The sequence below is a fragment of the Pelodiscus sinensis genome, chromosome 27, assembly GCF_052426305.1.
Source record: "Pelodiscus sinensis isolate ZL-2025 chromosome 27, ASM5242630v1, whole genome shotgun sequence".
Lineage (NCBI taxonomy): Eukaryota > Metazoa > Chordata > Testudines > Trionychidae > Pelodiscus > Pelodiscus sinensis.
In genome coordinates, this window is record NC_143078.1 from 10,736,539 (window position 1) to 10,754,727 (window position 18,189).

Genomic DNA, 18,189 nt, shown 5'->3' on the forward strand with positions numbered 1-18,189 from the left:
TCAATGAGCTGGCATGTGCTCATGTCCCAAACAAACCAACCTAAGGCCTCTTAAAAAGAAAAAAAAACCTTCTGTAGCATTGAGCTTTTTCTGCAAGGTTTTTTTTTTTTTTTTTTTAAATCTGAAAGATCCCACAGAGAGCATAAGGAAGACTAGAATTTCTCTGAGCTTTGAGACTTTCAAATATTATACCATCCAGCCAAGCAGGAACAACTGCCACCAACCGAAAAGCAAAGGAAAAATACAAGTGAGATTTAGGCCTCTGGTATCCATGTGGGAATCTCTATCTGAATTCCATCTCCCTGAAACTCCCTCCCGAGTTTCAGCCGGATCCCACTATTCTCTGCCCCCGCCCTGTTGCAGAACCCTGTCAAAACAGCTGCTGCGTTCGACTGCAGAGGCGGATGCCCTTCAGTAGCTGAAGGAAGCAGTTTATGGGCAGGTATCTGTGAAGGTACCAAGGAACTTTGGAATGCAAACTGCTTTGTAAGTTTACAGGGCTGTCCTCTCACCCTCCCAGTGACCTGTCTGAGAACCAAGAAGGAGCACAATAAGGATCCCTTAGTGGCAATTCCCCAGACAGTGAAAGAGCGAACGCAAGGTACAGGTGGTTCACAAGGTCTGAAGGACACAACATGGGGGAAGGGAACAATTTAAAATTAGGGAGGGCTCAGAAAGAGGGTGATGGCTTAGCTAGGAGGCAGAGAGCCAGTCCAGCGGTTTAGATTATGTGTCTACCTAGCAGACGGGGCTGGGGGAAAGGAGGAGGAAGGTCACTTCTTGTTTCCAGTCACTGGTAGAAGAGGCTTTGTTAGCAGCTCTGAAAAGCTAAGCAATTGCAGCCAGGTGTTCCCGGCGACTGGAGGCAGCAGTGTAGATCGCCTGGGAGCAGAGGCCAGCAAATGGCAGAACGAACGAACGCACGCACGCACACACACTCTAGAACAAAGTTTCAACTTTGCTCGGCCACACCGACACTTCTTTTGAGAGCAAGCGACATTCCCAGCCCCTTCCCAAAAACCTGGCCCCACCAAATCCCATCGCCAGCCAAGCAGCAGCCAAGGGGTTAACACTGCTGGGTGTGCCCGTCCTCGGCAGATTCCAGCATCCAATTCAGGGCCTGTTAACCTGTGCGGTGCTGAGCTTTATAACACCCAGGCTGAATTTGGAGGAGCGTCTCTGAATTTGGATCCCGCGGGAGTCTGGCAAAGCTCGTGCCCACTTCCACCGAGCGCACGCACGAGGAAGAGGCCTAATCAGTAGTCCTGGACCATGCAGACATCCGTCCATCTGCAGAGCGCAAGCAAGGCAAGCTACAGCCATTGCCAGGTACAGGAGGGGTGGCGAAAACCTAACCGCTTCCCTTCAGACTCTCACTGCAAAGTGCAGCCATTTTCAGAAGCCAAAAGGTGTAATGGCCATTTAAGCCTCCTCAGTCTAAAGCCGCAGCATGGGAGGTCTATGGTACTCACGAGACCCTGTTAGGATCTAAGCACCTCACAATCTTTCATGGAAATTATCTTCACAACACCTCTGAACTAGGGGGAGCATTATTCCCATTTTATAGATGGGAAACTGAGTCACATAGCAACTGAGTTCTCAGCCTGGGGCAGGGATTTGATCCTCGAATGCTCTCACCATGGGCCAGACTGCCTCCCAAGGAAGGGAGGCTCCCAACACACTGAAGGGCACCAACATGAAACAAATGGAGAGAGAGAGGCAGTTACCAGCACTCCACCCCCGAGGTGGCTGCATTTCAGCAGCAGCTGATGCCAAACCTGTTCCATGCAGTCTGTAAAATGCTTTGGGATGGAAAGCACTGTTTAACTCTACAGATACAGCCTCATTTCAGAGCACACCAGGGGGAGGAGGAAATCACTGGCTTTAGGGAGAAAAAGGCTCCTTGTCCAAAGTACGACTTTATAATGCGTGGCTCACAAACTGCAACGCTCTGCCTCCACCTGCCCTCATTGCCCACCAATTCCTAACAGCCCTACACACACACAAGGTGCCAAGGGCAGAAAAGGGTATTTGGGTTTACACAGAATGGGCCTGATCCTGGTCCACTCCCCTCCCCCAAAGACCCAAGATGAGGCTTAGTCTTTGTTTGCATTACAAACCCTCAAGCAAGGATCAGGACCCCCGGGTGCTAGGTGCGGTACAGGCAAAGCAAGACTAGGGCCCCTCGGCCCAGAAAGCTAGCACATCACAGCAGGCAGACAAAACCGATGAATGAGGGGGAGGGTGGAGAGGGAGGTAGGGGCAAAAGTAATAAGAGGTTAGCAAGGAAACCGAGGTGTTGGTGTCTAGAGCAGTCTGAAGATGAGGTACAGAGAGAGAGAGAGAGAGAGAGAAGCCCCGTTTCAAGTGGGGATGTCAAATCTTGTTTAACCAAATTAAAGGCCGGCAAGGGTGGGGGCTACTCCAGCTTGTCTGCCCGCTGCTGGGTTGCAAAGCCCCCCGCTTCCACCTCCCTACCCCCTCCCCAGCCGCTGCCCCACTCTGGCCAGAGCAGGCCCTGCCTGCAGCAGGCAGAAAGCTATTCCAGACTCCGCCAGGTAGGCTACATCTACATTGAGAGTTTTTGCGCATAAAACTCATGGAGCGTCCACACTACAAGTGCGTTTTTGTGAAAGAAAATGTACAGTAGATCGTCAGGCTTTTTGCACAACAGTTATTCCTCTATGAGGAATAAGCCTTTTTGCGCAAGAACTCATGTGCAAAAAGGCGGATGTGGCTGGACAACGGAGTTTCTTGTGCAAGAAACCCCTATTGGAAAAAGCACAGAATGAATGACCATCAGAGCTTTCTTGCGCAAGAGCATCCATGGCAGTGGGGACACCCTCTTGCGCAAAAGCACACGGCAGTGTGGACACGCTCTTGCGCAAGAACTTTTTGCGGAAGATCTCTTGTGCAAAAGTTCTTGCGCAAGAAGCCTGGAGTATAGACGTAGCCCCAAGGTTAACAGGTAAGTCTTACCCATTAAGGATGGGGCTTACTGTTTAAACCCTCACATCCCTAACCTCAAGAGTGCCAGTCTCCATGTCCTGTTTGCTTGCCTCTCCCACAGCCATCATTATGTCTCATGCAGCGTGCCTCTTCCCTGGGATGCCCTCCCATCCCTGCCCCACCAAGCCAACCCTACCCCAAAACACACACACACAAATCCCTGCTCAAGAGCCACTTCTTCCCCGGGGCCAGTTGATAAGAATCGCCAGCAGGAAGCAAAACGCTTGAGCATAGCATCTGCGGGCCCTGACCAAGCGGCCAGGTTACGGTGCTGCTGTAACCCTGGCCCCCCTCACCCCAGGGAGGGGCTGGAGCATGTTCCCCTTCGCTTTCAGGGCCTGCCTGCTTGACTGGCACAGAACACAACGGGGCCTTATTCTGAAGCCTGGCTGCCTGGCATTACCACAATCAAAAGGAACGCATCACCTCACAGCTCTTCGGTGCAGCTCTTCTCCTGCCTCCTGACACTGAAATAACCAGAGCGCTCACTACCTCTCAGATTCCTTGCCCACGTCCACAGCTCACATGGCCTGGACTGTCAGGCCGCCAGACCCAGTGCAGCCTTTATACCCCAGCTGGCTGGGATTTCCAAAAAGAGCCCATCGGAACCTGGTCCTTTCCAAAATCCCAGCCTATGGGCATGGAAAAGCTGAACCCGAGCAAGGGGCCGGGTGACAGATGAGAACAGGAGAGAATCCTACAGAATACAAACTAGTGCTCTCCCATCACATCCTCAGCACGAGGAACCTGTCTGTGAACCCGGCCCTAGCCCAGTCTCCTCACTGGGTATCTCTTGCCCCAAGCACAACAAATCCCCTCTCTGCAGATGCTCTCAAGGATTCCCCCTCTCCGGCCCGATGGGACCAGCTCCTGGGGCTGGTGGTTCTGCCCCAGCTGTTTGGAAGCCTTTGCTGCCTCAGGACTTTCTTTGGCAAGCGCATGAGGGGCAAGAAAAATGGGAGCACACAAATGTAAATGGGAAGGGTAAGGAGTCCCTTCACTGCTTCCCAGGCTGACCAGGCCAGGCTGGGGAACTTGGCTGAGACACAGCAGCGAGAAGAGGACAGACCATTCCCGCGATCAAGGCGTGGAGGGAAAGCACTGGCAAGCCCGCTAGGAAAAGGGTCCAGATCGAATCAGAGGCTGCTGTGCCGGAGGGAGGGGCGGACCGAGGCACAGCCTTCCCATCCCTATCTCCAAATCATCACAACACAAGACAGACGACACCAAGCTGTTCAGGGAGAGGAAGCCAGGGAATTTCTACCCTCGCGACAGTTACACACGCAGCCTCCGCACACCTACCCACCCCAGTCGCTTTGCACCCAGAAAAATGCTGCTGTAAAGGAACTCTTCCCCCTACCCCCCTAAAAGTTGTTGCTCTTTTTGAACTTACAGTGACTGGGGAGGGGGGTTCCCAAGAATTTAAAATCTGCAACTTTATTTGCTGGAGTGAAAACCCAGCTCCTGCTCACAGAGCCTGAGCTGGCGGCTGCTGTTATTGTAAGGAATTAAGCAAAGGCTGGCACCGTTTCTAGGCACAGGTTCTGTTGTTCGCTCAGTACCCTGGATTTTACAAGGCCAGCCCCAAAGGCTGTTGGGAGATGCTACAGCCATGAGCTGCTTACCAGTTACGGTTAATCGGCAGGGGCTGGAGCTCACCCGTCTGTTGCAGGCCCAGCCTGGCCAAAGCAGTGAGCCACTCCCCCTCCTCACCTAAGTGATTAACCGCTTAAACATAACAGTTAACTGATTTACTGGGATTTTACATCCCTACTCCCAGCACACCCCTCAGAGCATCTTTAAAACCGCTGGCTTCTGTAACCCCCAGGGTTCCGCAGCCTCTGTGATAACCACTTGGGTAGGATGCGTGGTTTGATTTGGGGATGGGCTGGTCACGTACCCCCAACCTTTGGCACTGTCAGCATTAAGATCCCAGTTCAGAGGCTTGGATCCCGTCGTGCTCAAAACAGAGCTTAATCCAGAAGCGCCCTAACCTTGAGGAAAACCACGCCTGTTGATTTTGGTGGATTTTAGATGAGGCCCAAAAAGGAACCCCCCCCCCCCCCCCCGCCTTTAAGGACACAGAAACCTGCATTAGAGGGGCAATTGTTCACACAAGGAGGAATGATCCTGTATCATCTATTCCTGCTCATGAAGCAGGGTGGCAAAAGTCTTTCGATGCTTGGACACCACAGCACCGGTTAAAGGGAGCAGATCGGTCCCTGCAACAGGATCCAGAGTCAGTCTCTCCCCTGTGCAGCAGCGAGAAGTGGGGCGGGAGGACAAGTCCAGACCCAATCTCTCTGAAGCCTGGGCCCACACTAAGGTACAGGAATGAACTGGAAGATGTGGAGCTGAATCCGAACTCTCCCTTCAAGTATCGGGGGGGGGGGGGCGGGCTAATTTAGACGTGAGGGGTTGTGGTCTGAGTGTCTCAAGTCAGCATCACCGCAGCCCACTAGGAATCCCTTAATTCTGGGTCTATTCTCCTCCCCCAGGGCTCGCTGTAGAAGACTAAGAAGTCACAGACTAGGAACTGCTCCCAAATAGCACGCTTCCCTTTCTGGAGCGTACAAGGTGCTGACAAGCCCTTTCTGCTGGGCTGGACCTTCCTGGGGCGGAGCGCTTCCCTTCTGCTGGGAGATAGAGGGAAACTGCCTCTTCTTGATTTGGTATTCATTCATTACTCACAGGCAATGCGGTCAGGAGCCCAAAGACAGGGGAAAGCTGAATGCAGCAGGACGCCCGCTGTGCCCAACTCCTTTTCCCACTCACACCCTGGTACAAGGTGGCGGCAGAAAGACTGGTCCCTTACCGACATCCTTCACACGGGCAGGGCTGTTTCAGGCAGCGGGGGTGAAGAAAGTCTGAGCTTTAGTTCAGCATCTAAGGAACTGAATCCCTCGAGTCTCATCCCACCCACGCCGCTGCTCTCTCAGGCAACAGATCCACACCCTTGACAGCCAACGGGGTTCGTTTCAACTGACCAAGACCCCGCTGTGCACCTCCCTCAGCCAAAGCCAATTCTGGGTGAGGGAGGGTCTCTTCACCAGCACGCTCCCCGTTATAAACCCATAGCATGCCCTGCCCCCAGTGTCCTCTCTAGCGGGGACAGCTATCCTGGCCTGAGCCATCTGACAAGCTGCACCTGAGGCAAGCAAGCAAGGTCACCGAGACAGGAACAGTGCCGTAATTTGCTGCCTGTGGGACGCCCGTCTCGCAGAACCCCCCGACTGTCACACCAGCATTTTGACTTGGTAAAGCAGATTTGGACATCTGGGAGTGGGAGTTGATAAATATTTGGGTTTGATATTTAAAAAGCCACCTGGAAGCGTGGCGGGTGCCTGCTGTAGTTCCGCCCAGCATCTCTCTTCGGCACATCTAACCTGCGCCTTATCTACGGGCCAAATTCTGTCCTGATGTCAGGGGGCGCAGCTCCATTGCCAGGGATGGAGCAGCCCCAACTTACACCAGTAGTGAATTTGGTCCACCGTATCTAAGCACTGCAGGGCCATTTCGCACCTATTTCTAACCATTTGCCTTCAGGTTCTCCCTCGCCCCCCAGTCTCTTACATGTTTGGAATCAGAGCGCCAGGCATGAGCTGTCTCATTGCTTACACAAGAGGCTTCCAAAAACACAACCACAGTCCAGCCACCGATTTTTAAAGCGGGGGCCCTAAAGGACGATGAACCAAGATAACTGGGGGAAGAGGGTGCAGGCCCGGTGTCTGAGCTCTGGAGAGTCCCACAGATGCTGAAATGAAGTCAGAGCAACAGGAAATGCAGACTGCTCCTCAAACACCACCAAGAAGTCATTGATGGATACTGTCTCTCCCTCCCTTGACTCACACTCCTCCTCCCCCCCCCCCCCCAACACTGAACACAACCCTCAAAACTAGATTTACTAGCCTGATAGGAAACAAACGCGCCTTTTGTTTTTTAAACCAGAAGTCGTTTATATTGGAGGTTTTAATTTATTAATGGCAAACATCTGGGCCCCATCGAGAAGCAAAATCTCAGATCAATTTTAATTTGCTTATATATGGAGCAGGGTCCAAAGCTCTGTTACTTTTGGAAGCAAGAATACACCCTTGTACCCATTAAAAAATGAGGGAGGGGGTAGGCTTGTGGGGGGGGGGGGACACACATAAAACAGAAGAAAACTTTCTCTGCTCCGAAGTGAAAGCTATTTTCCATCAGAGGCCGCAGGAAGCTGGAAAGGGAAAGTAAGTCGAGGATAGTCAAGGAGTGCATGATTTTGAAAGTCTGTGGCTTCCCCCCACACACCCCCCCCCACACACACCCAAGCCCATCTCACCAAGAGAAGTGTTTATTGTGGTGGCGTTTGGCGCATCTTGTTCTAAAAATCCACATTTCCTGCCTCAGCCACAAAAGTGAGAGTTTTTTGTTGTTTTTTTAAACTGGACTAATTTTCTTTCATTTCTATAGATTATTACTCATTTCAGGGATTTGCTGCCTTCCTCATGCTCTCCTTGCCACTTACAAGGGAATCGTCTGGGAAGCGTTCTTCGGAATATTGAAAAACAAAAGCAAGTGGGTTAAGGCTGCTGGGAGGGGGAGACAACTTGGTGTCACAAAGTGCCCCCCCCCCCCCGGTTAATGAATGTTCCACAGCAAAGAACAGGGGTGGGAGGAAAAGCAACCAATTTGTTGCGCCCCTTTGGAAAAAGGGGAGCTCCAACAATATTTAGTGTTGCTGGGGGGGGGGGGGGGGAGAGGTGTAAAGAAGCCACCAATTGGCTCCTGCTGGCTTCGATGCTCAGTTTAAAAAATTAATAATAATAAAAACCAAAAAAGGTAAGGGATCTAGAGAGAGAAATGCCTTCCCCTCAGTATAACTCCAAGACAGGCATCTCTCCCTGGACCCTGTCTGGTGGTTGCAGAGTTTTATGGTAGGGGCAGGATTATGTGGGATAACTAGAGGGCAAGAGGGCCTTACCCCTGCAAGCAGTCCGCACAAGGCTTAGCTCTGCAACCAAGACACCAAGAGGCAGATGGGCTCCCCGATCAAACGGGAGTCTGGGGAAAGGTCTGGTCCTGCCCTGCCCAGCCCAGCCCAACGGGAGCCAACACATGGAACCTTCCCGGCATGTTTGCCATGGGTTCTTAAAAGCCGCCACGTTCCCCCTCTGCATCCTTGGGTCTCCTCTCATCCACCACCGCCACCCTCCCCCAGCCCGTCTCTTCCCTCTGCTCCCATCCCCAGGAGCCGGGGTCGGCGAAGGCTCCGCTGACACTTGACGAGAAACTATTCTGCCCAGGATTTCTCGCCACAAGCATGCCCACTCGCCGGGAAGACCCGGTGGGTCCCTCACGCAGGCCAATGCCTAGGTTAACTCTTTCAAAGCCCACGCAAAGGACACTCCAGTGGGTGCCAAGCTGGGCCTGTGAAGTAAAGGCCTCAGGACCGCTCCTTGGTGCTGCTGCATTCCACTTGGCCTACCTCAGCAGGGGCAGGCCCATACAAGAAGAGGGAACGGGAGTGTCCATTTCCAGCTGGAAGGATAACGTATGGATGGACGGATCATGAGAGAGGTTATGTGCTGCTTTCGCCAGCCCTGAATAAACTCGCCAGCAGGAGCCAGTAGATTTAAACAGCCAACGGCCACTTCCTGCCACCACGTTTAGGCCAAATAACAGAGCCTGACGCACGCTGGACCCATAGCCAGCATGTTCACCTCTCAAAAAAAGACATGGGCTAGCCATGAGACAAACTGTTTCTGAGCTGGACACCCCTTTCTGCCAACACCACAATAAATGCATTTCCCCAAGCAGTAACTTCAACACTGTCTGCAATAAAGGGAGCAGCTCAGCTCCTCTCGAACCGCCCGGGCAGAGGGGATCCCTGCTGCAGACTCTTCTTCTTAACTGCTTTTCAGAATCTGGCATCCTCCTCAGCCCATTTCAACGGCGGTTCTGGGGCCTGAACAAAAATACATATGGAGAACACGGGGACGGAATTTCCTCACGTGTTTAAGTTGCTTTGTTCCCTGAGGCGGGCGCGAGCTGTAACACATGCAAACAGATCCTGAACCGGCACCTGAAATCCAGTCCACCCTTCATCCTACTCTATGTACTATAGACTTGACCATGTTGCCCATCCAAATCTCCGTGCCTCATACACAGAATAAACCCCCATGCCTCCTACAGAATCCAGCCCAAACGGAGTCATTATTGAGAACCAGGGATACATCTTGAGCTATCTTACCCCAGTGTAAAGCTAGAATAACATCTTGAGCTATCTTACCCCAGTGTAAAGCTAGAATAACACCACTCATTTCAATAGCACAAGAATAGAATCTGGGCCGCATTGTACATGACACAGCTAAGGAAACTATTAATGTCTATAAACCCTTTCCTTCGCTGTGTGAACATAGGAATTCTCTTTTGCTCTTGGAGTTCCAGCGTTCCTTTCAATCGAACGGATCAGCAACCCTACCCCCACTAGACTGAGTGGCAACACAGGCTATGGGGACTTACCAAAATTCCCACATCAGTCTAGAGGCAGAGTGAGGAACAGAACCCAGGTCCCAGCTCCCAGTCCAGCAATTTAACCACCAGAGCAGGCCAACTTTCTACCCAGCTGAGGTCACATGCGTGAGGTTTGCCAGAAAGACAGAACAAACAGCTTTCATGTTACCTCCCAATGGTATTTTCACCTCCCCCCTTCCCCTGACTACCTTTTAAAAAAAAAAGTGCTTCACATGTTCTCAGGGCAGCCTATATTCTTCAAAATCCTCTTATTACACGTTTTATTATTCCACCTTTCACTATGACAAACACACAGGATCCGAACCAGCAGGGCAGCAAAAATTTCCTTCCATTTTGCAAAGCCTCTTCTTGAAAAACGTACATATATTTTTTAAAGTGTGTTGTTGCTTCTCTAGACCCAACAACTGCAACCTACCAGGAAGGTTTCCGTTCGAGAGTGGAAGGAAAGGATCTCAGTATGCCAACTTGCCAGGGCATGAAATGTGGGAGGCACTGCAGCCGAGGGTAAACACTGATACCAGTTTCCCTTAAGAGGGAGGATAAACTCACAACCCGGCAAAAGCAGATTTTAAACCTCAGTTGTAAGAAGTTGGCCCCACCATGCGCACCACCGACAGTTTCTCTATCTACCCACGAGCACAGCTGCGTGGGACCCGACGCAATACTTTTATTGTAATCCTTTAACCACCACCATCCTCTCCCTAGATAAAAATCACTCTTCAAGCAGAGAAGCAATAACTTTATAAAACAAAATTGGGGAAGAGAGGAGAGACGAGCTGTGCCCTATATTCCATCTCATTCCAGGTCTCCGATGAAATGACCTTTTTCTCCATCACTTGTAACCTCTTCATTTCTATCTCCCTTCCCCCTATTGCTGTCTGACTCATTAAAGCATGGGGCAGGGGAAGGAAGGAAGAAACATGGATTATAAGAAAGATGTTGCACCCTCTATAAAGTTAGGCTGGGTCAGAGGTTATGAGAGTTACGCTGTAGCCTGATCCCCCGAAGTGGCTTTGGTCAGAAGTGGCAAGGAAATTAGATAAAAGCAGACTCCCCACCGTCCTACCCCTGCATTTTATATCAGCGCTTATTCTTTGCAGTTAAAAAAAATTACAAGCCAGTTTTTAGAATCAATAACTCTCCACCTTCCTGTGTGCCCCCGTTCTCTTCTGGGGGGGGGGGGTACATTTCACTCTAGGATACAAATATGGGAGTTTCCCCATCACTACAAAACAACCCCCTTTACCCCACATCTATAAAATAAAAGATCTGCAGTGAGCCAAAGGGGAGGGGGGGGTGCTTATGTGGCACCGAAAGAACCACCATTATGGTGGGTCATCTTGTTCTAAAGAGGGAAATGAGTTGATACAGGGTGGGGGGGGGGAATTAACAGACATAGGAGAAAGCCACAGAAAATGACAATTTCGCAAAGCTGATGTCATCTCAAATATTTTTAAGAGGACTTTGCAAGCCCAATGTTAACCCTGTAGGTGTTGTAGGGTGAGTTTGGTTGTTTTTTAAGTCATACACTAATGTTCTCTCTCCTGGATGCCTCTTCCCTTTGAAGCACAGCTCTGGAGGTGGGTATTTAACGTCTCAGGTGGCCACTTCTCTCCGGGGCGTGAGGGCAAGGTGAAAGAAAGCCTCTTCAACAGTGCCACAAATGGAGAGATTAAAATTGAATTCGACCGAAGTGGGATTGTCAAGTTATCACTTTAAGAAATGGCAGGCAATAGGGACCTACCGTTAACATGGCATAAGGACACTTGAAGTGTAGCAAATTTGGAAGGGGGACTCAAATGCAAGGTCACCCAAAGCGTCCTTTCTGAACTGAAAGCCAAAGTGCAAGCACAGGCACAGATAGATGCTCCTATCTGACTCCCATTCCCTGTAGCAATTGTACCAGGAGTACATATATGGCAGTCAGTCGCCTTGTTAACCCAGGGCAAGAAATCCTAGGCTGGCAGGAAACCCTCCCATCACCTCGATTCAAAGGGTAGATTTGTAAGCTACCCACCCTCTCCAACACACCTGCCAGCAAGAAATAGGGACTTTGAAGTAAGGAATGAAAGAGAGTTTTTCACTCCGCCGAAATACACAGAGAATGGGGAGAATGGTCACTGTTTGTGCTGAAAAATTCGAGAGACTTTTCCTAAATACATGGGAGCCAGGCTACAAAATCTCGCTCCCCGCTGAAAAAAAGTGGAAGAAGGGGGGGAAAAACTACAGGAATGCATTATCCCTCCTTGCTGTAAGAGGGAGAACTGTCCCCCCCACACACCTTCCCACACCTGGCTGCTACAAAGGCAAAAATCTTTGCTGCAGCCTTCCCCTCTCTGATTTTCCCTTTGCTCACCTGCGTTCACCTCGCAAACAAAAACAACCCCGAAAAAAAAAAGACTCAAAGACAGTCCCCTAGCAAGACATAAACCGTATCAGATTCAAAGCATCCCCTGCCCACCACAAGAAAAGAAAAGCTCTTAGAGTTCTCTGGGCAAGAACTTCACAAGTGAATGCACTTGGATTCCGGCTTCCTTATTAGAAAAGAAAGAGGGAAAGCGCCTGAAGTGGATATTTCAACGGCACTTTATTTTATAGATCATGCCGATTTTTAAAGCAACTCTTCCCTTTCTTTCAGAAGAGAGATTCTGAATTTGAAATTGACCAGACTCCAATGGTGGCACGTTGCTGGATTTTAGCTCATTTTTTGATGGTTCGTTTTGGTTCACCATGCCAAACAAGAAGCTTAAGAGATTTTATATTAAAATCCAGGGAAACCTACCAATTATTAGCATTATGAACTCTACTGGGCCCAGACATTTTTCCCAGCATCTCACTGTTTTCTCTCCTCTCCAAACAGAGGCAAACAAACAACTTTTCTGCTCAGACTCGCTGAACCAAGACATTCCAAATAGTAAATGTATTGTGCGCTTCTTTTGACTGGTTTTTCTGAAGCCATCGGCTTGGGGACCAGCAGAAAGAATTGCTGGCCTCCTTTACACAACTGGGCTGGGAAAGATCAATCCACCGGATACATCTCGTTGCAAACAGAACATTTTCACTTCGCACCAGCAGCCGAATCTTGGACAGCACAGAGATGTCACCCCTGCCACCCATCTAAACACTTTGCAGGGTCGACAGGACGGATGGGGTTTGAGTGCATTTTTGATACTCCGTGGTGATGAGACTCTTTCCCCTCAGCCACGACTAGTCAAACTTTCTCTTCTGAAATGGGATCCAGAGGATAGAAGTGGTTTTGCTTTTAGTATCCTCATTGGTTCAAAGCATAATACAAATTATTTGCATCAGGTTTTAACCAGAGGGTTCCCTCTTCTCCACTTTATAATCCCTTGCTCAACACAGGAGCAAAGATGGGGGGGGGGGGGGGGTTAAGAATAAATAAATTAAATTAAAAAAAAAAAAAAGAGTACCTCAAGAATATTAGCTCTAACATTTTAAAATACAGGCAACGTGGGGGCATAGAAAGTCTCCCCTTTCAACCCACACTCCGCAAGGAGGAAAGAATAAAGCCCGGAATTAGAACCATCTGACTGCTTCGCAGAACTGACAAAAGCTTCGCGACTCAGTCAGCAATATAAAATTTTCTTCCTTATGTTCACTGTTCACTCTCAAAGTTTCTGATTTAGAAACTTACCCAAAAAAATGGGGACTAAATCTGACAAATTATTTTTGCATCGGCATAAGCAAGCCTGATTTTAAAAACAGACTTTCCTCAGAATAAAAGAAAGCTGATTTCATTAAAATCTGAGATTTACTTATGTTTAGTCAACAATATTAGTATGGCATGAAACATACAACTGGCAGACTCATGCTGTCTATATAACACAATGTTGATTTGACACTAAAACTGTCTCCAGCATAACATACTTCTTATGTACATTTTTAAACTCACAGGAAGAAATTTTCACTCCCTGGAAAATCCTACTTCTAAGTAAAAAACACAACCTTTTAATAGACAAACTAATAACATTTTATTGTCTACCCCACAGCCTTTCCAAAAGCATTGTAAAATGAGGTCTTTAAATGACAAATGCACGTATATTGTAGTCTCCAAAGTAAAAAAGTGATGTGGGTTGATCAGTTACTTAAAACCGGCAACAGAGCCTGGCTAGGAATCCATTCTGAAATTCCGCTTTAATTCCTTAGCACTATATTAGGAATAGAAAAAAAATCACACTGTGCGTTTTCTAAATGTGTGCATTTTTAACATGGCTCTGAGTAACAATGCAAACTTTAGTTTTTAGATACTTCTGAATTATTCCTGTTCTCTCCTATTAACATTTTATTTGAATTAAAAAGTAGGGTGTGTGGGGAAAAGAGGAATAATTTTTTCTTATTAAAAATAAAAGCTATTCCCAAAACAGAAAGGTTAGCTAAAATTACACTCCACTTGTTCTCTATACACACCTTAGAAACGTGCTTACCAACACAAAACAGTTTCCTATCCCCCAAAGAAATATTCAGAGCAATCTGCTGCTAACACGACACTTAGTAAACTTTTTTTGGGGGGGAAAGGGATGTGGATATGGAGGAGAGAAACAGAAGCCCCAGAAGCCCGTCTGTTCATAGCACAGAAAAGGAAGACAATTTTTGAAGGAACAGAAAAATCATTAATTCTCTCAAGGTTTGCACTGAGAATTCATCACCAACGAAGCTATTCACTCTATTGGGGATCGGATGAAAGCAGCTGATTAGAATTGTCCTCATATCCCTCACCAACTAACCATCAGTTTTAAAACAAGTTCTGTCTGGGATTTCACTACTTAATAATACATTCTTTCCAAACAATTGTTATTAGTGATGGCTTACATGGCTTCAGCTAGACGGTGAACCTGATCAAAAACCTCATACAGATGACATGCATTGTATGAAAGTTTCAAGGATCCTCCTCTCCTCCACAAAAAAAAAAAAAAAAAAAAAGCCCGCATCACACTTTTAAAACAAAGAAACAGAAAGGCTCCCAAACTGGGGCCATTCGGGAAAGATGTGCACACACAAATGACAATGTTGAATTTCACTGTACAGCTGGCTGAGTTAGAATCCTTAGTGTGTATATTTTAAAAATCAATATATATATTTTAATCTTATTTTGCCTTCTCACTATTTTAAATACTTTAATTTCAATCAGGATATTCACTGACAGTGTTAATTTTTCTGCAGGTTGTTGAAGGTTTTGTTGGTTAGTTTGGGCTCAGTTTGCTTCTTTAGGGAATTTAGAGATTTTAAAACTTGGATTGATTTTTTTTTTTTGTATTTCTAAACAAGGAGAAATTTACTTTGTTGGCACAACGCACAGCCCAGAGCAGCAGGTTGTGTGTTGAAATTATTTTTTTAAACACTCAGCAATAGACATTAAAATAAAACGGCCTATGGGGGAAATAAAAAGACAGGTATCAACAAAGGAAGACCAAATGCAACATGTCCCTGCAAAGTATTCTGAACTACTGTAGCTATTGAGGTTATGCTATATTGCTTCCCCTAGCAGAAAAACGATTAACTTAAACACCTATTTCTCACGGTTAATTTTTTTTTAAATAAATTAATTTAGGAAAGCAAAAGTAATTTCTTAATTGCAAAAGATGTTTCCCAAGCTCCCATGGCAAGCATTACAAATAATAGCACAAAGCAGGTTCTGGGATTCAAGAGAAAAAAAAATACTGCCAGCAAAAGTTTCTTTGGAGTCTAGAATCCACCAGGAAAGACAGTGCAAGAGAGCAGGTTTTCTTGGAAGTTTCCTGTTCATCTCCAGGCCTGTCAGGGGAAGTTGTATTGTGAGGCTGGGAGAGGGGTGGGTAGAAATACAGCTGTCCCCACATTATTTGCCCTCTGTACCCCCCCCCCACCTCCAGACTTTCGACTAAGAGCCCCATAAATGTGAATAACTTTCCATCTGCCCACCCTGTCAATCAGAGCAAGTTGTGAGATTCACACACACAGGGCTGATACAGCTACACAAAGCTCAGGAGCCAGACTCCTATTTTCCCCCCTCCACGCACCCAAAAGAAATAAACACACACAAAAAGAAGGCAGATCACAACCTTCCCTCCCCCTGCAGGCAAACAGCTTCCCATCCCAACCCCCCCAATTTCATTCCCTTCTCCCCCAATATACACAACTCATGCACCCCCCCAAAAAACCCTCTGTTCCCCCAAATCCCTGGCATTTCACGCCACTTCCATGCACGTCTCAGCTGAAAAGTTGTTGCTCTCCCAGCCTTCTCTTTGTCTCAAAGCTGTTTGGATGCAACTTCGAAGCCACCCCTCTTACCAAATGCTCCAGGCGATCGATAGGGGTGCCGGGGGAGGGGGTGTGGAATCCAGAATATAAATCCTTTAACTTCGAGCCCCTCCTTTCTCCATCCCCAAAGGGAAACTAAGAGCAGCCTCCCCCCCTCTTCCCTCCAAGTATTGCGGAGCCAAAGTGAAGGCAAGGCGACTCCTGGAGCTGGCTTCCTACTCCCGAGACAGTTCCGCGGAGGCAGGTTGCACAATTCGAATCAACAAAGCGAGCAACAACAACAAAAAAAGGAATATTTTGTTAAAAAAGAAAAAAAAGCAGTGGCCGGGTTTCTCCCCTTTTTACCAAAGAGGGACACGGGGCGAGCGGCTCTCTCCACCCCCCACCTGTTTAAAAAAAAAAAAACCCCGCCTCTGCAAAGAAGAAAGGAAAGAAAGAAAGAAAACAGCTGTCCAGCCTGTTTAGCAACTTTCTGGGGTTAGCGGCTGGAAATATTGAAAAGGGGGGCAGGGAATCCGAATCCCAGTGTAAACAGGCCGCTTTGGCAAAAGGGTGCGGGGGGGGGGGGGAGCTGAAACTCATACACAGGGAGAGCTCAATCGACGTACAGCAAGAAATCACACACACACACACACACACACAACCCCACCAACCTGTTTGGCTCTACCGCGTCTGGAATCAAAGCTCAACTTTAACCCCCTGCTTGGAGCATGGGTGGCGGCTGCTTCTCCTCCTCCAAATCTTCGCCGGGAGAGGAGGGGGGGAGATGCAGGGACCGCTCCAGTCCCGGGGGGAGGCTCCCCAAAGTTAGCCGTCTCGGGGAGAGCCGCTAGACCCGCTCATGCATGACCCTGCGCGGCTTGGCTGCCTTCTCCCCAGCTGGCTGGGGGCTCCCCCTCTTCTGCCTCCCCCCACCCCTGCTCCTCTTCCTCCGCGGCTCAGGCTAGGGTGGGGGGGCCAGGCTGCTCCCTCCTCGCTCCGGGTCCCATGCACATGGGGAGACCGGGCTGTAATCAGCGGGGCTGGGTCTGCACGGGAGATGTGACTTGAGAGCTGGGAGGGGAGGCGTGGAAGAGAGTTACTTCCACTTCTACCATAATCCCTCTAAAGCAGGTGCAGCTCATTTCCAACCCCGCCGCTCCTGGCCGGGAGACGAAGGGGAAGAAGTTGAGGCTTTGGGAATTAAAGGCAAGGAAACGGATTCCTCCTTCTCCTCTGGGCAGGGTCCGGCAGGCTGGATCCTGCTGCCTAGGGACAGCATCAGAACAGGGGGTCAGGCTGGGTGGGAGTTTCATTGCTCTTCCCAGCTGTTTCCTGATTGTTATTTTGTGAATAATAATTGTTTCTATTGCTAGGCACTGTACAAAACTGCTTGGGAATGCTCCCTTTCTGTCCCCCCAGTGATTAGAATCAAACTAGATAGACACCGGAGCAGAGAAAGAAAGGATTTCCCATTTTACAGAGGGGGAAACTGAGGCACAATGTGCTCATGTGATTTTCCAGGAGTCCTGCAAGGAGTCTGTGGCAGAGCCAGGAACTGAACCCCAGGTCTCCTAGACACAGTCACAAAGCGAGAGATAGATTGTAAACTCTTTGGGACAGGGACTAACAGGGCAAGATAGATAAAGGCTGTGAGTGAGAAAGAATCATCCCCATTTTACAGATAGGAACAATGAAGTCTGCAGCAGTGTTCCCTGTAAGCTGAGCGCTTGGGTGGCCACTCAGGAGAGATTCAAATGTCACCCAGCTGATTAGCAGAGCAAATAGTGCCCACAGCTGGCAGCATGTGTTTCTCTTGGTGGTGCACATCCATTCATGCCTCAGTGCAGATAACAACATTTATTCCACTCATGGATGGGAAAAAACTAGAAGGAACACTGGTCCAGAGGCCCAGACCATAAAGGCATTTAGGCTCCATTGATTGCATTGCAAGCTAGAGACTTGTGTATCTGGCCATGTGAGGCCTTCTCTGGAGTGGGGGGAGGGCAAACTGTAAATTATCCTATTATCTCCCTGCCTCAGCAAGAGGGAGATTTGCAGGGGCTGAACTGTGTCTCAGCTCCCTGACGCTCCAGTCGGTTAGCCAGTCCAATAACCTCCTCAGAGCTCTGCCAGTCCTTTCCTTGACTTGCAAGGGATCCTTGGGGGCCCCAGATCCTGAATCCCCAGGAGAGCGTTTCCCTGTAGTATACAACCCGTAGACGTTCACAGCAATTACCAAGTTTGCTGTCTCCAAAGTGACAGGATACACACACCAGTCTGCTGGCCCAGCAGAGGATGCGCACTTCCCTTTAATGTAACAGCACTGCGATGGATTTAGAATAAAACAAGCATGAGTTTATTAATGACAAACAGCTTTAAGTGAGACTGTGCAGAGATAATAAAAACAGAAAGGGGCTACAAATAAAA

The 18,189-nt window shown here is 48.7% G+C and overlaps 1 protein-coding gene across 8 annotated transcripts in view; it reads right to left on the minus strand.

Annotated features, from left to right (window-relative positions):
- Positions 1-16,830, minus strand: part of FOXP4 (forkhead box P4) — a 150,868-nt gene extending 134,038 nt beyond the window's left edge. For 5 of the 8 annotated variants that reach the window (XM_075910376.2, XM_075910375.2, XM_075910374.2 and 2 more), the window contains exon 1: positions 16,434-16,829. The gene's annotated coding sequence lies outside the window, so the exon portion shown is untranslated. Of the gene's footprint in view, positions 1-15,810; positions 16,111-16,433 lie in introns of those variants that run through there. The other 3 variants (XM_075910377.2, XM_075910378.2, XM_075910371.2) reach the window with 3 other exon arrangements.
- Positions 16,831-18,189: the final 1,359 nt, after the last annotated feature.